General features: G+C 33.6%; 1 long non-coding RNA gene across 1 annotated transcript; it reads left to right on the top strand.

Moving 5' to 3' along the window:
* The first annotated feature begins 3,852 nt into the window (after positions 1-3,852).
* Positions 3,853-14,141, top strand: LOC145975719 (uncharacterized). Its single transcript, XR_014440068.1, has 3 exons — positions 3,853-3,928; positions 13,757-13,819; positions 14,094-14,141. It is a non-coding gene; the product is annotated as an uncharacterized LOC145975719 (long non-coding RNA).
* The last annotated feature ends 535 nt before the right edge of the window (positions 14,142-14,676 follow it).

The raw sequence follows: 14,676 nt of genomic DNA, 5'->3' as shown, positions 1-14,676 counted from the left end.
AATATGGAGAAAAAAATATATTGTTTGATACCGATCACTGTAAATGCATAAAATTCTGATCTCGAATTGATACACAAATAGTATGGAATCGTCTGATGGAAGCCCCCAAGAATGACGTCATGTTACGATCAATGATAAACAATAAGATGATTGTATTGCAAAAATATGATCCTGATCGAAATAACAAATTATGTGATATAGAAGACGATGATGAGATTGAGAACAAAAGTGAAATAAAGGTACTGTTAAGTCCAGGCCCGGGGAAGGATGGGCCGAAGGAAGGGCGTAACACAGATATCCCGAGAACAGGTGCCTTAAAGGCAGATGTCTCGGGTCGAGCGAGTTTGCGGGAGAGACGAAGATAGGTCAACGACCAGAAGGGTCGATGTTACTCTATTCTCGGTCCGTATGTCTGCTCGACGGTCCCCTTTTTGGTAACGGAACTTAATCCTTATTACCCGGGACGGGACCTAGTGCGATTCAGGAGTAGGAATAATGAGAGGGATTGATTAACAAGGGGAGGGCACGAGGTGGGAAATTGAGTTGGGAATGAGACTTCGCGTGGTTGTAGTAGTGCCAGAGCGCACTAGCCAGCCAGTTACGAGATAAAACGCCTTAAAAATCCCATAACAACTTATATACTTTAAAAGTATATCTCGAGATCGAGCGGTCGAGTAGCCGGGGCGATAGCGTGTCGGTCTCGTATGCTCAAGGTTTTGGGTTCGACTTCTCGCTCGTGAATTTCTTTTAATTTTTTTTTGTAATTTTATTTTCATTATTTATTATTCTTATTAATATTAATAATTACATTAATATTAGAATAATAATTTTGTGTGTGTGTGTGGATGCGAGACGAGGAGGATTTAATCGAAATTAGGAGAATAGCTAGATTCTGGAGGATACTTACTCGTAGATATTCTATAGAAAAGGAGATGGGCTTATCAGTAAAAGGGGTGAAACAAGGGACGGAGATATTGGGAGGAGCGGTGCTGAGGAAATCTTTAAGGGTGGAAATATGTATTGGATCAGGTCCTAAAGTAAAGCAACCTGGAGGGATTGGATCAGTGTACTCAGGGAAAAAGATGCTAAGGAATCTCGCGATGCGTTGATCGCTAGGATCGATAAAGGAATAAATCGGAGGAGGAAGAGTAGGGAAAGAGGGGGGAGGTGAATCTGGTGATGGTTCGTTAAGGGGAGAAGGAGGGGGTGAAAGTAATTGAGGGTCAGATGGAGGATCTACTTCTGCCTCATATACGGGAATATAATTAGGAGGAAGGGTTCCAGGAGACAGATACGGAGCGTCTCGCATATCTTCTTGAATGTTGCTCAAGAAGATTCTGGTGATGGGAAGATGTGTTTAATTTACTTATATCTAGTACAAAGGAGAGGTCAGCCACAGTCCGAGCCAATAGGTTGTGCGTTCGGCGGTTCCGACGATACCTAATTCGTTTGGCCCGACGCTTCTCGGCATAAGTGCGAGTGGAACGAGATTCCACTGAGAGCAAAATATAAAAAATAATAAATAAGTATTCAAATATCGAGATCGTGAATTGACTTACTATTGCAGATGTCGAGATTGATTTTTGCAAGGGTGGATGTCGGTGGATCGTAGCGAAGTCCCCGTAGGTCGTTGAATTTGCGAGAATTATTTGTTCGGAATATTAAAAAGATGCTGGCTGGCTGGCTGGAGACTGATTACTGCTGATTACCGATGACTATTTTCGGATTGCTGAACTGAACTCGGGTTACTGAGCTCGGATTACTGATCCCGGATTACTGATGATTCTTGGTGTGAGCTTCTCCTTTTTATATCTGATTCAGACAATTTTCGTCACGTACGCATCTTTTCAGTTGATGCAATTATTTCTTCATATTTCTTAATTTGGATCGATTTTCCGATTATTGACTAATCAATTTTTTAATATTGATTAGATCAATTCGTCATCGATTTCTTAAGATTTACTCTTTTTAAGTGTTTACTGATTGATTATTAGTTTCCTAATTTATAATCTATAAGATTTATTTCTTAATATCATTCATATTTTAGAAATCAAGTGGTTTATTATTCTTGATAAATTTCGAAATATAGGTACTTGATAAATTTCGAAATCATAGGTACGTGACAAGAATTATTTGTTGAGATGATCGGTACTATTTCCTAAGTGTTTTTACTCATAGATATCTGATGGTCAATGTTCACTGATTAGTTGCGTGAGTCTAACCGCCTAATCTTTCTTATCGCGCGCGCTGTTACAATCTTTCGAAAGAAAGATTCTCAGTGTCTCGTCAGTCCTGATAGTGTGTACTAAGGAGCGACCGAATTACGCGTCTAACATTCTTTTACGCTACAACCATGAAAGGCGAATTAAGCAGTCATCGCGGAAGGAAGGATTCGGGAAGTCAGTAAAACGTAACAATACTTTTGTTTGAAAAATCAAATATTGAACCACACGCCGATGTCACTTTCGACTTTCCTGAGGACATGCAAATCAGTGTTGGTGAAACGTGTCTTGTAGATTATAAAATAATACATACTGAACCGATCAACTCAGAGAATAGATCACTTGTGGAAATGCAGGAATCTTCAATCGATGGTGAAACGGAAGATGATAAAAAAAATAATTCTTTAGAAAACAGTATAAAAAAGGAAACCAAGAAATTTTCTAATCTGAAGTCGGAATCTATACCATATCCATCATCGTTACCTCCCCTAATGTATGATTTACAACGCAGACTAGAATATAATATAATGAAAGCACAACGTTACTTCATTGCATTTTGGGGACATTATTTGTGGCAGACTACATGTACAAAACCTTCAAAGCAAGATTATAACAATTTAGCATCAAGTATTGTAGCTGCATATTCACAACTAGCTGGAGGTACAACTGCAAATAATGTAAGTATAATATACTTAATAGCTAATTAATATCTTCTCTTTACTGCATGATGAGTAAATTTCTTATTTTCACAGGAAATCGCCAAGACTCAATTAAGTACATGGATTCGAAATCATCGAGCTGTTTTGAAAAAGCAGCTACGAAAGAGAGACCATGAAGGTAAACTTATTACTTTCGCATTGAGTGGGACCCGTTTGACCACGTTAATATTGACCACGGTGATATTGACCATGGTGATATTGACCACGTTGATATTGACCACGTTGCGATTGACCACAGTCCCGATTGACCACAGTCCCGATTGACCACAGTCCCGATTGACCACAGTCCTGATTGACCACGGTGATATTGACCACGGTGAGATTGACCACGGTGATATTGACCACAGTTGATATTGACCATGGTTGATATTGACCACAGTTCCTCGATTAACCACGGTGATATTGACCACATATGTACACACACACGCGCGCGCGCGCGTGGGGGGGGTGCAAGGGGGCCTTCGGCCCTCCTCCCGCAACCACCCCGCCGGTAGGTAAGGCGCACAATCACAACGTGGTCAATATCACCGTGGTCAATATCACCGTGGTCAATATCAACTGTGGTCAATCGGAACTGTGGTCAATCGCAACGTAGTCAATATCAACGTGGTCAATATCACCGTGGTCAATCGAGACTATGGTCAATCGGGACTGTGGTCAATCGGGACTGTGATCAATCGGGACTATGGTCAATCGGGACTATGGTCAATCGGGACTGTGGTCAATCGGGACTGTAGTCAATATCACCGTGGTCAATATCACCGTGGTCAATATCACCGTGGTCAATATCAACGTGGTCAATATCACCGTGGTCAATCGGGACTATGGTCAATCGGGACTGTGGTCAATCGGGACTGTGGTCAATCGGGACTATGGTCAATCGGGACTGTGGTCAATATCACCGTGGTCAATATCAACGTGGTCAATATCAACGTGGTCAAATGGGGCGCTGCCCTTTCACATTAGTTGATACGCCTACCTCGTAAGGTAAAATTAATATTAAAAAGTTAATAGTAAAAAAGAAAAGTAGTTACGAAGAAAAGTAGTACGAAGAAAAAATATGTAATTTGCAATTAACAATTACATATTTTTTCTTAAAAATAACTGTTTTCTTTACATCAATTGATTCCTCTCATTATTTTGTACGTAAAAGTATTAAGGTAAGATAATCGAGAAATGAATATTTTACTAGATATTTTATGGTTTATGTAAAATTGAGAAATTATTTCAAGCCTCATAACTCGGAAAGTGCTTAATGAAAACTAACTTAATTATAGTGTTTTAGAAAGCTCTCGAGATGAGCTACAAGAATATGTAATAAAAAATAGGGGGTTCTATTTAAAAAAATTAAGTTGATCTTGAAATCTTCTTAACCTCCAAAAAAAAATCTTACAAAGGTAAAAAAAATACGCCAAGTGCATAAAAAATATTCCACCTTGTATGCAACAAAACGTTTATAAAAAAATATCCCTAAAAATAATTTATAATAAAAATTTTCTCTCAAAAAATATATATTTTTCCTTAAAAAAAATCAAAACTAAATATGAAATCAATAATTAATTAGCCAAGTACATTGAAGCAATTGATAGGGATTTGTAATTTGAAATATTTGTCACAAATTCAATCTTGCATTTATGTATTAAATTCTCGACAAAATGAAAATGATTTTCAAAATAAGTTCAATACTTTGTAGGATATATAAAAATACATTATTATTGTTCAGATATTTTCGCGATGTAGTGCGCTAGGTATACGAACACGCGCATCTCACGTGATCGCGGCAATTGTTCGAGCGACGGGCCAGCGCGATCGCGCCCTTAATCGATATCGGTGGTGCCATCCACGCGTAATTATTCGAATTTATCTTCTTCCATGCCACCCCGCGGCGTCTCACCTACGTGGCGCAAGACAATTGCGACGCGTATGATCCAAGGATCATAGGCCAATCAAAGGGTCGCGTGATCCTGCGTGTCGTTGACTGAATGGCCTCGATAATCGAATGTTCGCGACCCGTGTCGCATCCGCAAAAGTCTTTATACAAATTCACAGAGCCCGTTGAGACGAGCTGGTGAGCACAAGCGTCCGCGACTCGAGCCATCCGTTACGATTGATCGAACCTTCTCGATCCGCGTTTTCGGACACGGAGTGGTGAATCTTTGTGTCCGTGCAAGTGAATCGTGACCGGAAGCTTCTCGGAAATTTAGTGCAAGACAAATCAACTCGGCAAGACAAACGAATTTCTGCTAATCGTGTGCTCCCTCGTTCTCGCGCGCTCACTCGCACCCGTTATACGTTGTACTCTCTCGCATTCGACGAACGAACTATCGCCGTTAAATCTGTGTTATTAACGCGCCTGTTTTATAAAAGCTTCGCTCCTATTGTTAGCATTTTTGCTCGCTCGTGTCGTCGAACCGCTTTTGTCATAAAAGCTATCGCTCGCTCATGTCGTTAGCGCTCTCGCTCGCTCTTGTTGTGCGCGCCTGGCGATTAACCGATAATCACTCCCGCGGCAACTTTTGGTCTGTTAAACCGGTGCTCCCGGGAATCTGCTTGCAAAAGGACTGTGCCCTTGAACTGTGAACATTCCCGCGAACTTTGACTAATCCATTGTTTGACGCTATCGTTTGTATAATAAATGTTTTTGTGAAGGATCATACAGTTGTTCATATCCGGTTCGTCACATCCACTGTATCCCAGTCGGAATAGTTCCAGCAACGGGAGCTTTCTCGCGTAAACGCGCACAATTATGTATGATCCAAATAAATATTTGTACAATATATGAAATAGCATTAATATATTGCGGATTTTATATTGCAGATTATAAATAGTAAATCATAAAACTATTTAATGCTTACTGCAGTAACATCGATTGCATTAATTGCCAATTTTGAATTTAAAAGAGAAAAACTAATCGACTTGTTTTAACATCATAAATTTTACTATGTAGACCTGGACCTAAAGGATTTAAGAAGTTACATACAAAAATGTGACCCGAGTCGTATTATAATTTACACATTTTTATTATTAGGAAATATTTAATTTTGAAATTAATCATAAGCTTTACAAAGTAAATTTGGAACTAAAAAAATTAAGACCAAAACGACTTATAAAAACTTGGCATGCTCGGGTCACATTATAATACATATAATTTTACAAAGTTTGCGAATTATATACCTGTAATTAATTTCAATTATAGAAATATGTGAATTATAATATGACCCGAGCACGCCAAGTTTTTGTAAGTCGTTTTGGTCTTAATTTTTTAGTTCCAAATTTACTTTGTAAAGCTTATGATTAATTTCAAAATTAAATATTTCCTAATAATAAAAATGTATAAATTATAATACGACTCGGGTCAAATTTTTGTATGTAACTTCTTAAATCCTTAGTTCCAGGTCTACATAGTAAAATTTATGATGTTAAAACAAGTCGATTAGTTTTTCTCTTTTAAATTCAAAATTGGCAATTAATGCAATCGATGTTACTGCAGTAAGTGTTAAATAGTTTTATGATTTACTATTTATAATCTGCAATATAAAATCCGCAATATATTAATGCTATTTCATATATTGTACAAATATTTATTTCGATCATACATAATAATGTATTTTTATATATCATACAAAGTATTGAACTTATTTTGAAAATCATTTTCATTTTGTTGAGAATTTAATACATAAATGCAAGATTGAATTTGTGACAAATATTTCAAATTACAAATCCCTATCAATTGCTTCAACGTACTTGGCTAATTAATTATTGATTTCATATTTAGTTTTGATTTTTTTTTAGGAAAAATATATATTTTTTGAGAGAAAATTTTTATTATAAATTATTTTTAGGGATATTTTTTTATAAACGATTTGTTGCATACAAGGTGGAATATTTTTTATATACTTGGCGTATTTTTTTTACCTTTGTAAGGTTTTTTTTGGAGGGATTTCACATCTTTTTGTAAAAATTACATATAATATATATATATTTTCAGAGATAAATAATTTTTAGGGATTTTTTTTATAAATATTTTGTTGCATAAGTATGTATATCTATAACTCTATAGTTCTATAGTACATAATTATATACATATATATACATATGTGTGTGTGTGTGTGTAGAAATTTACATATTTGACTGCGCAACCATAATTATAGTTACATAGACATTTATTACATTTGCCTGCGTAGACACAAATATAGTTACGCAGAAATACTCCATACATGTATAATAATAATTATATATATATGTGTGTGTAAAAATTTACATATTTGTCTGCGCAACCATAATTATAGTTACATAGACATTTATTAAACTTGCCTGCGTAGACACAAATATAGTTGCGCAGAAATATTCCCTACATGTATAATTATATATATATATATATATATACAGGGTGAGCCATTTTAATTAACGCACGCAATTATTTCGGAAACAAAGCATTTTAGAGAAAAATGTTTCAGACAAAAGTTTTATGGTTTCGAGGGGGCCATAAGATGGTATCATTGGTTTTACCTTGAAGAGTTATTTGAAGGTCACATGAAGGTCACCTTCAATTTCTTAAATGGAACCTACTATTTGTCATTGCATATTCTTGTAGCTTATCTCGAGAGCTTTCCAAAACACTATAATTAAGTACCTTTTCGTTAAGTACTTTTTGAGTTATGAGGCTTGAAATAATTTCTTAATTTTACATAAACCGTAAAATATCTTGTAAAATATTCATTTTTCGATTATCTTACCTTAATACTTTTACGTACAAAATAATGAGAGGAATCAACTGGTGTAAAGAAAACACATAGTTGTTTTGAAGAAAAAATATATAATTTGCAATTAACAGTTACATATTTTTTCTTAAAAACAACTATGTGTTTTCTTTACACCAATTGATTCCTCTCATTATTTTGTACATAAAAGTATTAAGATAAGATAATCGAGAAATGAATATTTTACAAGATATTTTACGGTTTATGTAAAATTAAGAAATTATTTCAAGCCTCATAACTCAAAAAGTACTTAACGAAAAGGTACTTAATGATAGTGTTTTGGAAAGCTCTCGAGATAAGCTACAAGAATATGCAATGACAAATAGTAGGTTCCATTTAAGAAATTGAAGGTGACCTTCATGTGACCTTCAAATAACTCTTCAAGGTCAAACCAATGATACCATCTTATGGCCCCCTCGAAACCATAAAACTTTTGTCTGAAACATTTTTCTCTAAAATGCTTTGTTTCCGAAATAATTGCGTGCGTTAATTAATCACCCTGTATATACAGGGTGTCCCAAAAGTCCCGATACGGTCGAATATTTCATAAACTATGCACTTTAGAAAGAAATGTTTCAGACAAAAGTCGTGTAGCTTGAAGGGGACCATAAGATGGTGGCAATGATTTGAACTTGGAGAGTCATTTGAAGGTCACGTGATGGTCACCGTCAATTTCTTAAATGGAACCCTCTATTTTTGATTACATATTCTTGTAGCTTATCTCGAGGACTTTCCAAAACACTATAATAAAATATTTTTCCCTCAAGTACTTTTTGAGTTATAAGGCTTGAAATCATTTCTTAATTTTACATAAACCGTAAAATATCTTGTAAAATATTCATTTTTCGATTATCTTATCTTAATACTTTTACGTACAAAATAATGAGAGGAATCAATTGGTGTAAAGAAAACACATAGTTGTTTTGAAGAAAAAATATGTAATTTGCAATTAACAATTCCATATTTTTTCTTAAAAACAACTATGTGTTTTCTTTACACCAATTGATTCCTCTCATTATTTTGTACGTAAAAGTATTAAGGTAAGATAATCGAAAAATGAATATTTTACAAGATATTTTACGGTTTATGTAAAATTAAGAAATTATTTCAAGCCTCATAACTCAAAAAGTACTTAACGAAAAGGTACTTAATTATAGTGTTTTGGAAAGCTCTCGAGATAAGCTACAAGAGTGTGCAAAAATATATAGGGTGTTCCATTTAAAAAAATTGAAGTGACCTTCACGTGACCTTCAAATGACTCTTCAGTGTCAAACCAATGATACCATCTTATGGCCCCCTCGAAACCATAAAACTTTTGTCTGAAACATTTTTCTCTAAAATGCTTTGTTTCCGAAATAATTGCGTGCGTTAATTAAAATGGCTCATCCTGTATATACGTGTATGTATGTATGCTATATAAAAATATATGGCCCAAAACGCGTCAACCGGATCACCTCTCTCTCCAAAATTCAACGCAATGTATCGAGTTGTTTGAGGTCTCAAAATTTTTGTTAAATCACAATCTTTCGAATGCCATGTGGCACTTTTTGTAAATCAAGATGGCGGCTACAATATGGCGCCCAGAAGGCAAAAAAATGACTCGGTACTTCAATGAATTCCATAATTTTCGTTTAAAATTGATGAAAACAAGTTTATAATAATTTTCATCAAAAAACACACATTTCTTACAGATTTAAAAGGAAAAATGAAAAGAAATTCTCATTATGAAACTAAAATAAAATCTTTAAACTTTTATCAAAGTACAGGATACAAAAATTCTTACATGATTTTTTTGTATTTTTTCAAATAGGTATATTAAACGCTGAAAACATCATAGTGATATTCAGCATTAATATATCAATATTGTTCGATGGTACTATATTTATGATATTGTCGGACAGAAGTATTTTGGATATTCCATCTCAAATTTTGACAAATAATTACGGAATTGAATTTATTGATATTTTGAGGATTAGTGTAAGACATTATACAGGAATCCTGTATAATATCTTGCACAGATCCCACAGAGGATTTCAGTAAGGTGTATCATTTATCATTAAAAAAAAGATTTAAAATATTGAAACATTTATGTGATGGAAAGAAATAATTGTGATTATTTAAAAAACGATATAAAAATCAAATTTCATTATTCATTGACCGTTAAATAGCTGAACTGACACTACGTTGATTAAATCGCTGAGTATGAAACTTTTCTATTAAATATTCTGAACAGATTTTGTATGTAAAGTCTATATATGGAAATCATATTTGGATGTTTCACAAAGATTTGACCAACTACATTACGCACTGTTGAATTACAAAAAGTTTATTTGTAATGCATACAAATAATTAATTATTTATATTTGCGACTGTTAACAGCATGAACTTTATCTCAAATTCATGGATTCAAATATTTTAGACAGATTATACATTCAACAGTATACGTGAAATTGTTGTACATAAAAATTATATTCGAATGTTCCAAGAGTACCGTTTGACTTCATTATACATAGTAGAAGTATGAACAAATAATTTGGAATGAAACTATCTATTATGATGAATCTTTATTCATTGCTTTAACGCACAATGTTTAGTACTTATGAATGTCATTGTCATAAATTCCTCAATGTATATGCAATAAGTTTCGTTAGTACTATTTTTTTCATTGTTTTCGTTTCAGTTTTCATGAATATAATTCTTTATTAAAATATTCGTGTATTATATTGTCGATCTTAGATAATTTATTACTACGAAATGCTGCATTATTCGTTAAAAAATATGAAGAGGAAATGTAATTGACAAATGATTTTATTTTTGATAAATATTACTTAGACAGAGTTCATCTCATACTTTTCTTTATTCACGCACTCATGTAAAGAGAATATTCGTTAATAGCCATCATGATGAATAATTCGAAAAAAAAAAAAGAAAAAGCAATAACTTCAGCCGTACAGATAGATGTATGAATCCATTTGGCAATCCCAATCATATTGGTAAAGGCTTGCGTAAAATATCGAAAAAAGTATCTTTATTATTCCCACATCTGCCTAGAAATTCGACTATATGTTATGATTGTAGAAGATTATGCGATCAACGCGAATTATCTCAATCTTCTTATAGAACCTTGAACACATCATCTCTGGATGATAATGAATCTGTGGCAGATGAATCACCCAACAAAAAGAAATGTATCTCTAGAGAAGAACAATTAGAAGAACTACTAAATGGGATCAAATCGAAATTTGCTAGTTTGCCAGAAAATGATCCGTTACGTGTTTCAATTCTCACAATAGCTCCAGAAAGCTGGAGTATTCGTAAGATAATGGATGAATTTCAGACTTCTTATAGAATAGCAAAAAAAGGAAAAGATCTTCGAATGTCTGACGGAGTATTATCCTCACCAACAACGAAAAAAGGTAAACAATTACCAGAAGAAACAATTTTGAAGGTCATTAATTTTTATGAAGATGACCTTAACAGTCGAATTATGCCACATAAAAAAGCTACCGTCAAAATAAAAGTCAATGGCCAAAAAGAGGAAAGGCAAAAGCGTTTACTACTCTCGGATATTAAAGTATTGTATTCTCAATTTAAAGAAAAATATGAAAATCTACACATTGGATTGACAAAATTCACAGAACTTCGTCCTAAGTGGTGTGTTTTAGCTGGAAGTTCTGGCACTTATACTTCATGCGTGTGTGTTATATGTCAAAATTTCAAGAATATGATTGATGCACTTAATCTTGGTGAGCTCACAAAAAACTTGAAAGTGCCATTGAAGAGTAAAGAAGATTGCATGCTATTCGTAATGTGTAATAATCCTAATGACAAATGTTATCTAAAGACGTGTGAAAATTGTCCTAAAATAGACCAATTTAAAGATAACCTCACAGAAATATTAAATGAGAATTTTATTACGCAAGTTATTTTCAGTACTTGGACATCAACAGACCGTTGTACTTTGCTTCGTGAGTGTCTTTCTGATGTCGATTTCATCGATCGTTTCACGGAACATTTATTGTCATTATTACCACATCATTTTCTTGTCAAATCTCAATCTAAATTTTTTGCAGAACGTAAGGAAAATTTACAAAATGATGAAGTTTTGGTTCAACTTGATTTTGCAGAAAACTTCGCTTATGTCGCACAAGATGCTGCTCAAGCTTTTCATTATAATAATGATCAATGTACATTAGTGACAATCGTTTTCTACTACAATGCAGGCCAGGAAATACGACATCATAGTGCTGTAGTGTTATCAGACTCAACAACACACGATACAGCTGCAGTGTATTGTACACAAAAAATTATTCTGCCGTTAATTAAAAAGATCTGTCCAAATGTTAGAAAAATAATATACATGACCGATGGAGCCAAACAACACTTCAAGAATAGGTATCAGATGCAGAATCTGATGATGCACGAGGCCGACTTCGGTGTGCAGGCAGAATGGCATTGCCATGCGACGGCTCATGGCAAAGGAGCTCCTGATGGTATCGGGGCTATTTTTAAGAGAGAAGCTACGCGACACAGTTTACAAGTTCCTGCCACTGAAGCTATCCTGAATCACCTTGCTCTATATGACTGGGCAAGCAAGAGATTCAAGAATATCTCTATCAATATGTACGACAAAGTAACCCATACAAAAACTCAAAATTCGTTGCAAAAAACGATTTTCTTCGGCACAAAGAGTGCCGAATATTCAACAATGTCATGGTTTTATACCGATTTCTTCCAGTAGACTTCAAGTCATGCGATATTCCAAAGCTAAAGAACCTATGTCTCTTGTTCAATATTAGTCCATTAGAAGAGACGAGATGACACGCTAATCAAGCATTCCGAAACGTGAGAGGCAAGGGGATTCACGAAAATCAAGCAACGTGAGAGGCAAGGGGACTCACGAAAATCAAGCACCCCGAAACGTGAGAGGCAAGGGGACTCACGAAATTAAGCACCCCAAAGGGATCATGCTTCCGCAACGTCCACGTCGTTGATCCTGGGTAATACTAAGAGCGGAATAGGAATTATTAAATGCACATTCTATTACAAAAGTTTATGCTTGCCTCTACTTACCGTCATACACTAGCTATAACACTTTATTTACAAACAATTCATCTACTGCTGATCCAATGAAATCGCTATACCTTTTCTTTTAGAATACTCAATTTTTTCATCAATTTTTTCTATAATTAATAATTCGGGATTTCGATATGGAGATGCAAAAAAACAATTTTTCAAACATTGCTGGCCACTATCTTTATGATGATGCTTTATGAAAAAGGTTTATTTTCTTATGATGTAAATAAAATGTTTAGTTAAGAAGTAAGTTTATCATAAATTTTTTCCCCTTTGAATACACAGAAATGTGTGTTTTTTATTGAAAGTGCATCTGACTTTAGACATAAGAAAAATCATGAAAAAAAGTTTATTGTATTTTTAGGTTAGAATTGTTTGGATATTGAAAAAATCAAGCATATAAAGTATGATAAGATATATTCAATTAAATGGAAATTAATCCTGAAAGAAAATCGTTCAGTGAAGATTTGAAGACTGATTTTTTCAATTTTTAAGGTTAGGTAACGTAGTCACAAGATATCAGAACAATTCATCAACGTTTACTTTGACATGGTTAATACAAATACTTTTTACTTGAAAGCTTTTAGATAATTACGCAGAAAAAAGTATGAAAATCAATTTTTGGGCCACTGTTTGGAGTGGAGAGGGGGAGGGGAGAGTTTAGGTGACCGAAAATAACTGAAAAATTTAACTAGATATAATATGTGTCCATGAAAATTATTATAAACTTGTTTTCATCAATTTTAAACGAAAATTATGGAATTCATTGAAGTACCGAGTCATTTTTTCGCCTTCTGGGCGCCATATTGTAGCCGCCATCTTGATTTACAAAAAGTGCCACACGGCATTCGAAAGATTGTGATTTAACAAAAATTTTGAGACCTCAAACAACTCGATACATTGCGTTGAATTTTGGAGAGAGAGGTGATCCGGTTGACGCGTTTTGGGCCATATATATAATTGTTTTATTCTATTTCAGGAATTCACAAGTGGATGATATGAATGATGATATAAATGATATACAACCATCCGAATTTGTAGAGTGAGTAACTTAATAAAATGCATTGCATATTTTGATAATTCCTTCTTTATCAATATTCTTTTTCTTATTAAATAATGACATTTTCTAAGCAATAAAAGTATTCAACAATTTAGCAAATAATGTAAGACTTTCTAATTTCTTTAAATGCAATAATATATACAAGGTATACAAAAGAACAATCGTTTTTAAATATATATACATTGTATATATATTACATTTAAAAAATTTTGAAACGGAACTCTATTATTTATAACTATATTATTTGTATTTACAGAGATGAAGAGAATCCTGAGAGGGATACAAGTAATAAAGTGTCAAAAAAAAGGTAAAATAATATCTTTTTTTTATTATGTTTGTTCTTTTATAAAATTTTTATTGTGCAATTTGATTTCAGGAAAGACAAATCATTAATATTTTCACGTAAAAAGTTTAAAGTCACTATAAAAAATCAAACAGAATGGCTCTCGAAGGATGATTTTATATCACAGAAAAGTTAGGAGAAATTTTTACACTTTGTTAAAGTTACAAGAACACACAAAGATACTACATTACGTGGAATGAAAAGAATAAAAAAGCAAGAAAATACTGTTAAAAATTTATTAAAAACACTTCAAGAAAAGGAGTTATTATCGAATCAAGCAGAAAAAATGTTAAAAGTAAAAACTTAAATTATTTACATTGAATTATATCTATTGAAAATATATGATATCAGTTATATTGTAATTGTAAATATATCAAAGCCTGAAATGTGGACACTCTTAGGATATATTTACTACTATAAATATATTTTAGGTACAGAAATAGATATAGAATTTTAGATATACTAGAACTTAATATTTGACCTGTACTTATTTTTA

The sequence above is a fragment of the Camponotus vicinus genome, unplaced genomic scaffold, assembly GCF_025532165.1.
Source record: "Camponotus vicinus isolate PSW18456_S1 unplaced genomic scaffold, iyCamVici1.0 SCAF_8, whole genome shotgun sequence".
Classification (NCBI taxonomy): domain Eukaryota; kingdom Metazoa; phylum Arthropoda; class Insecta; order Hymenoptera; family Formicidae; genus Camponotus; species Camponotus vicinus.
This window is presented reverse-complemented; position numbering and strand designations above follow the sequence as displayed.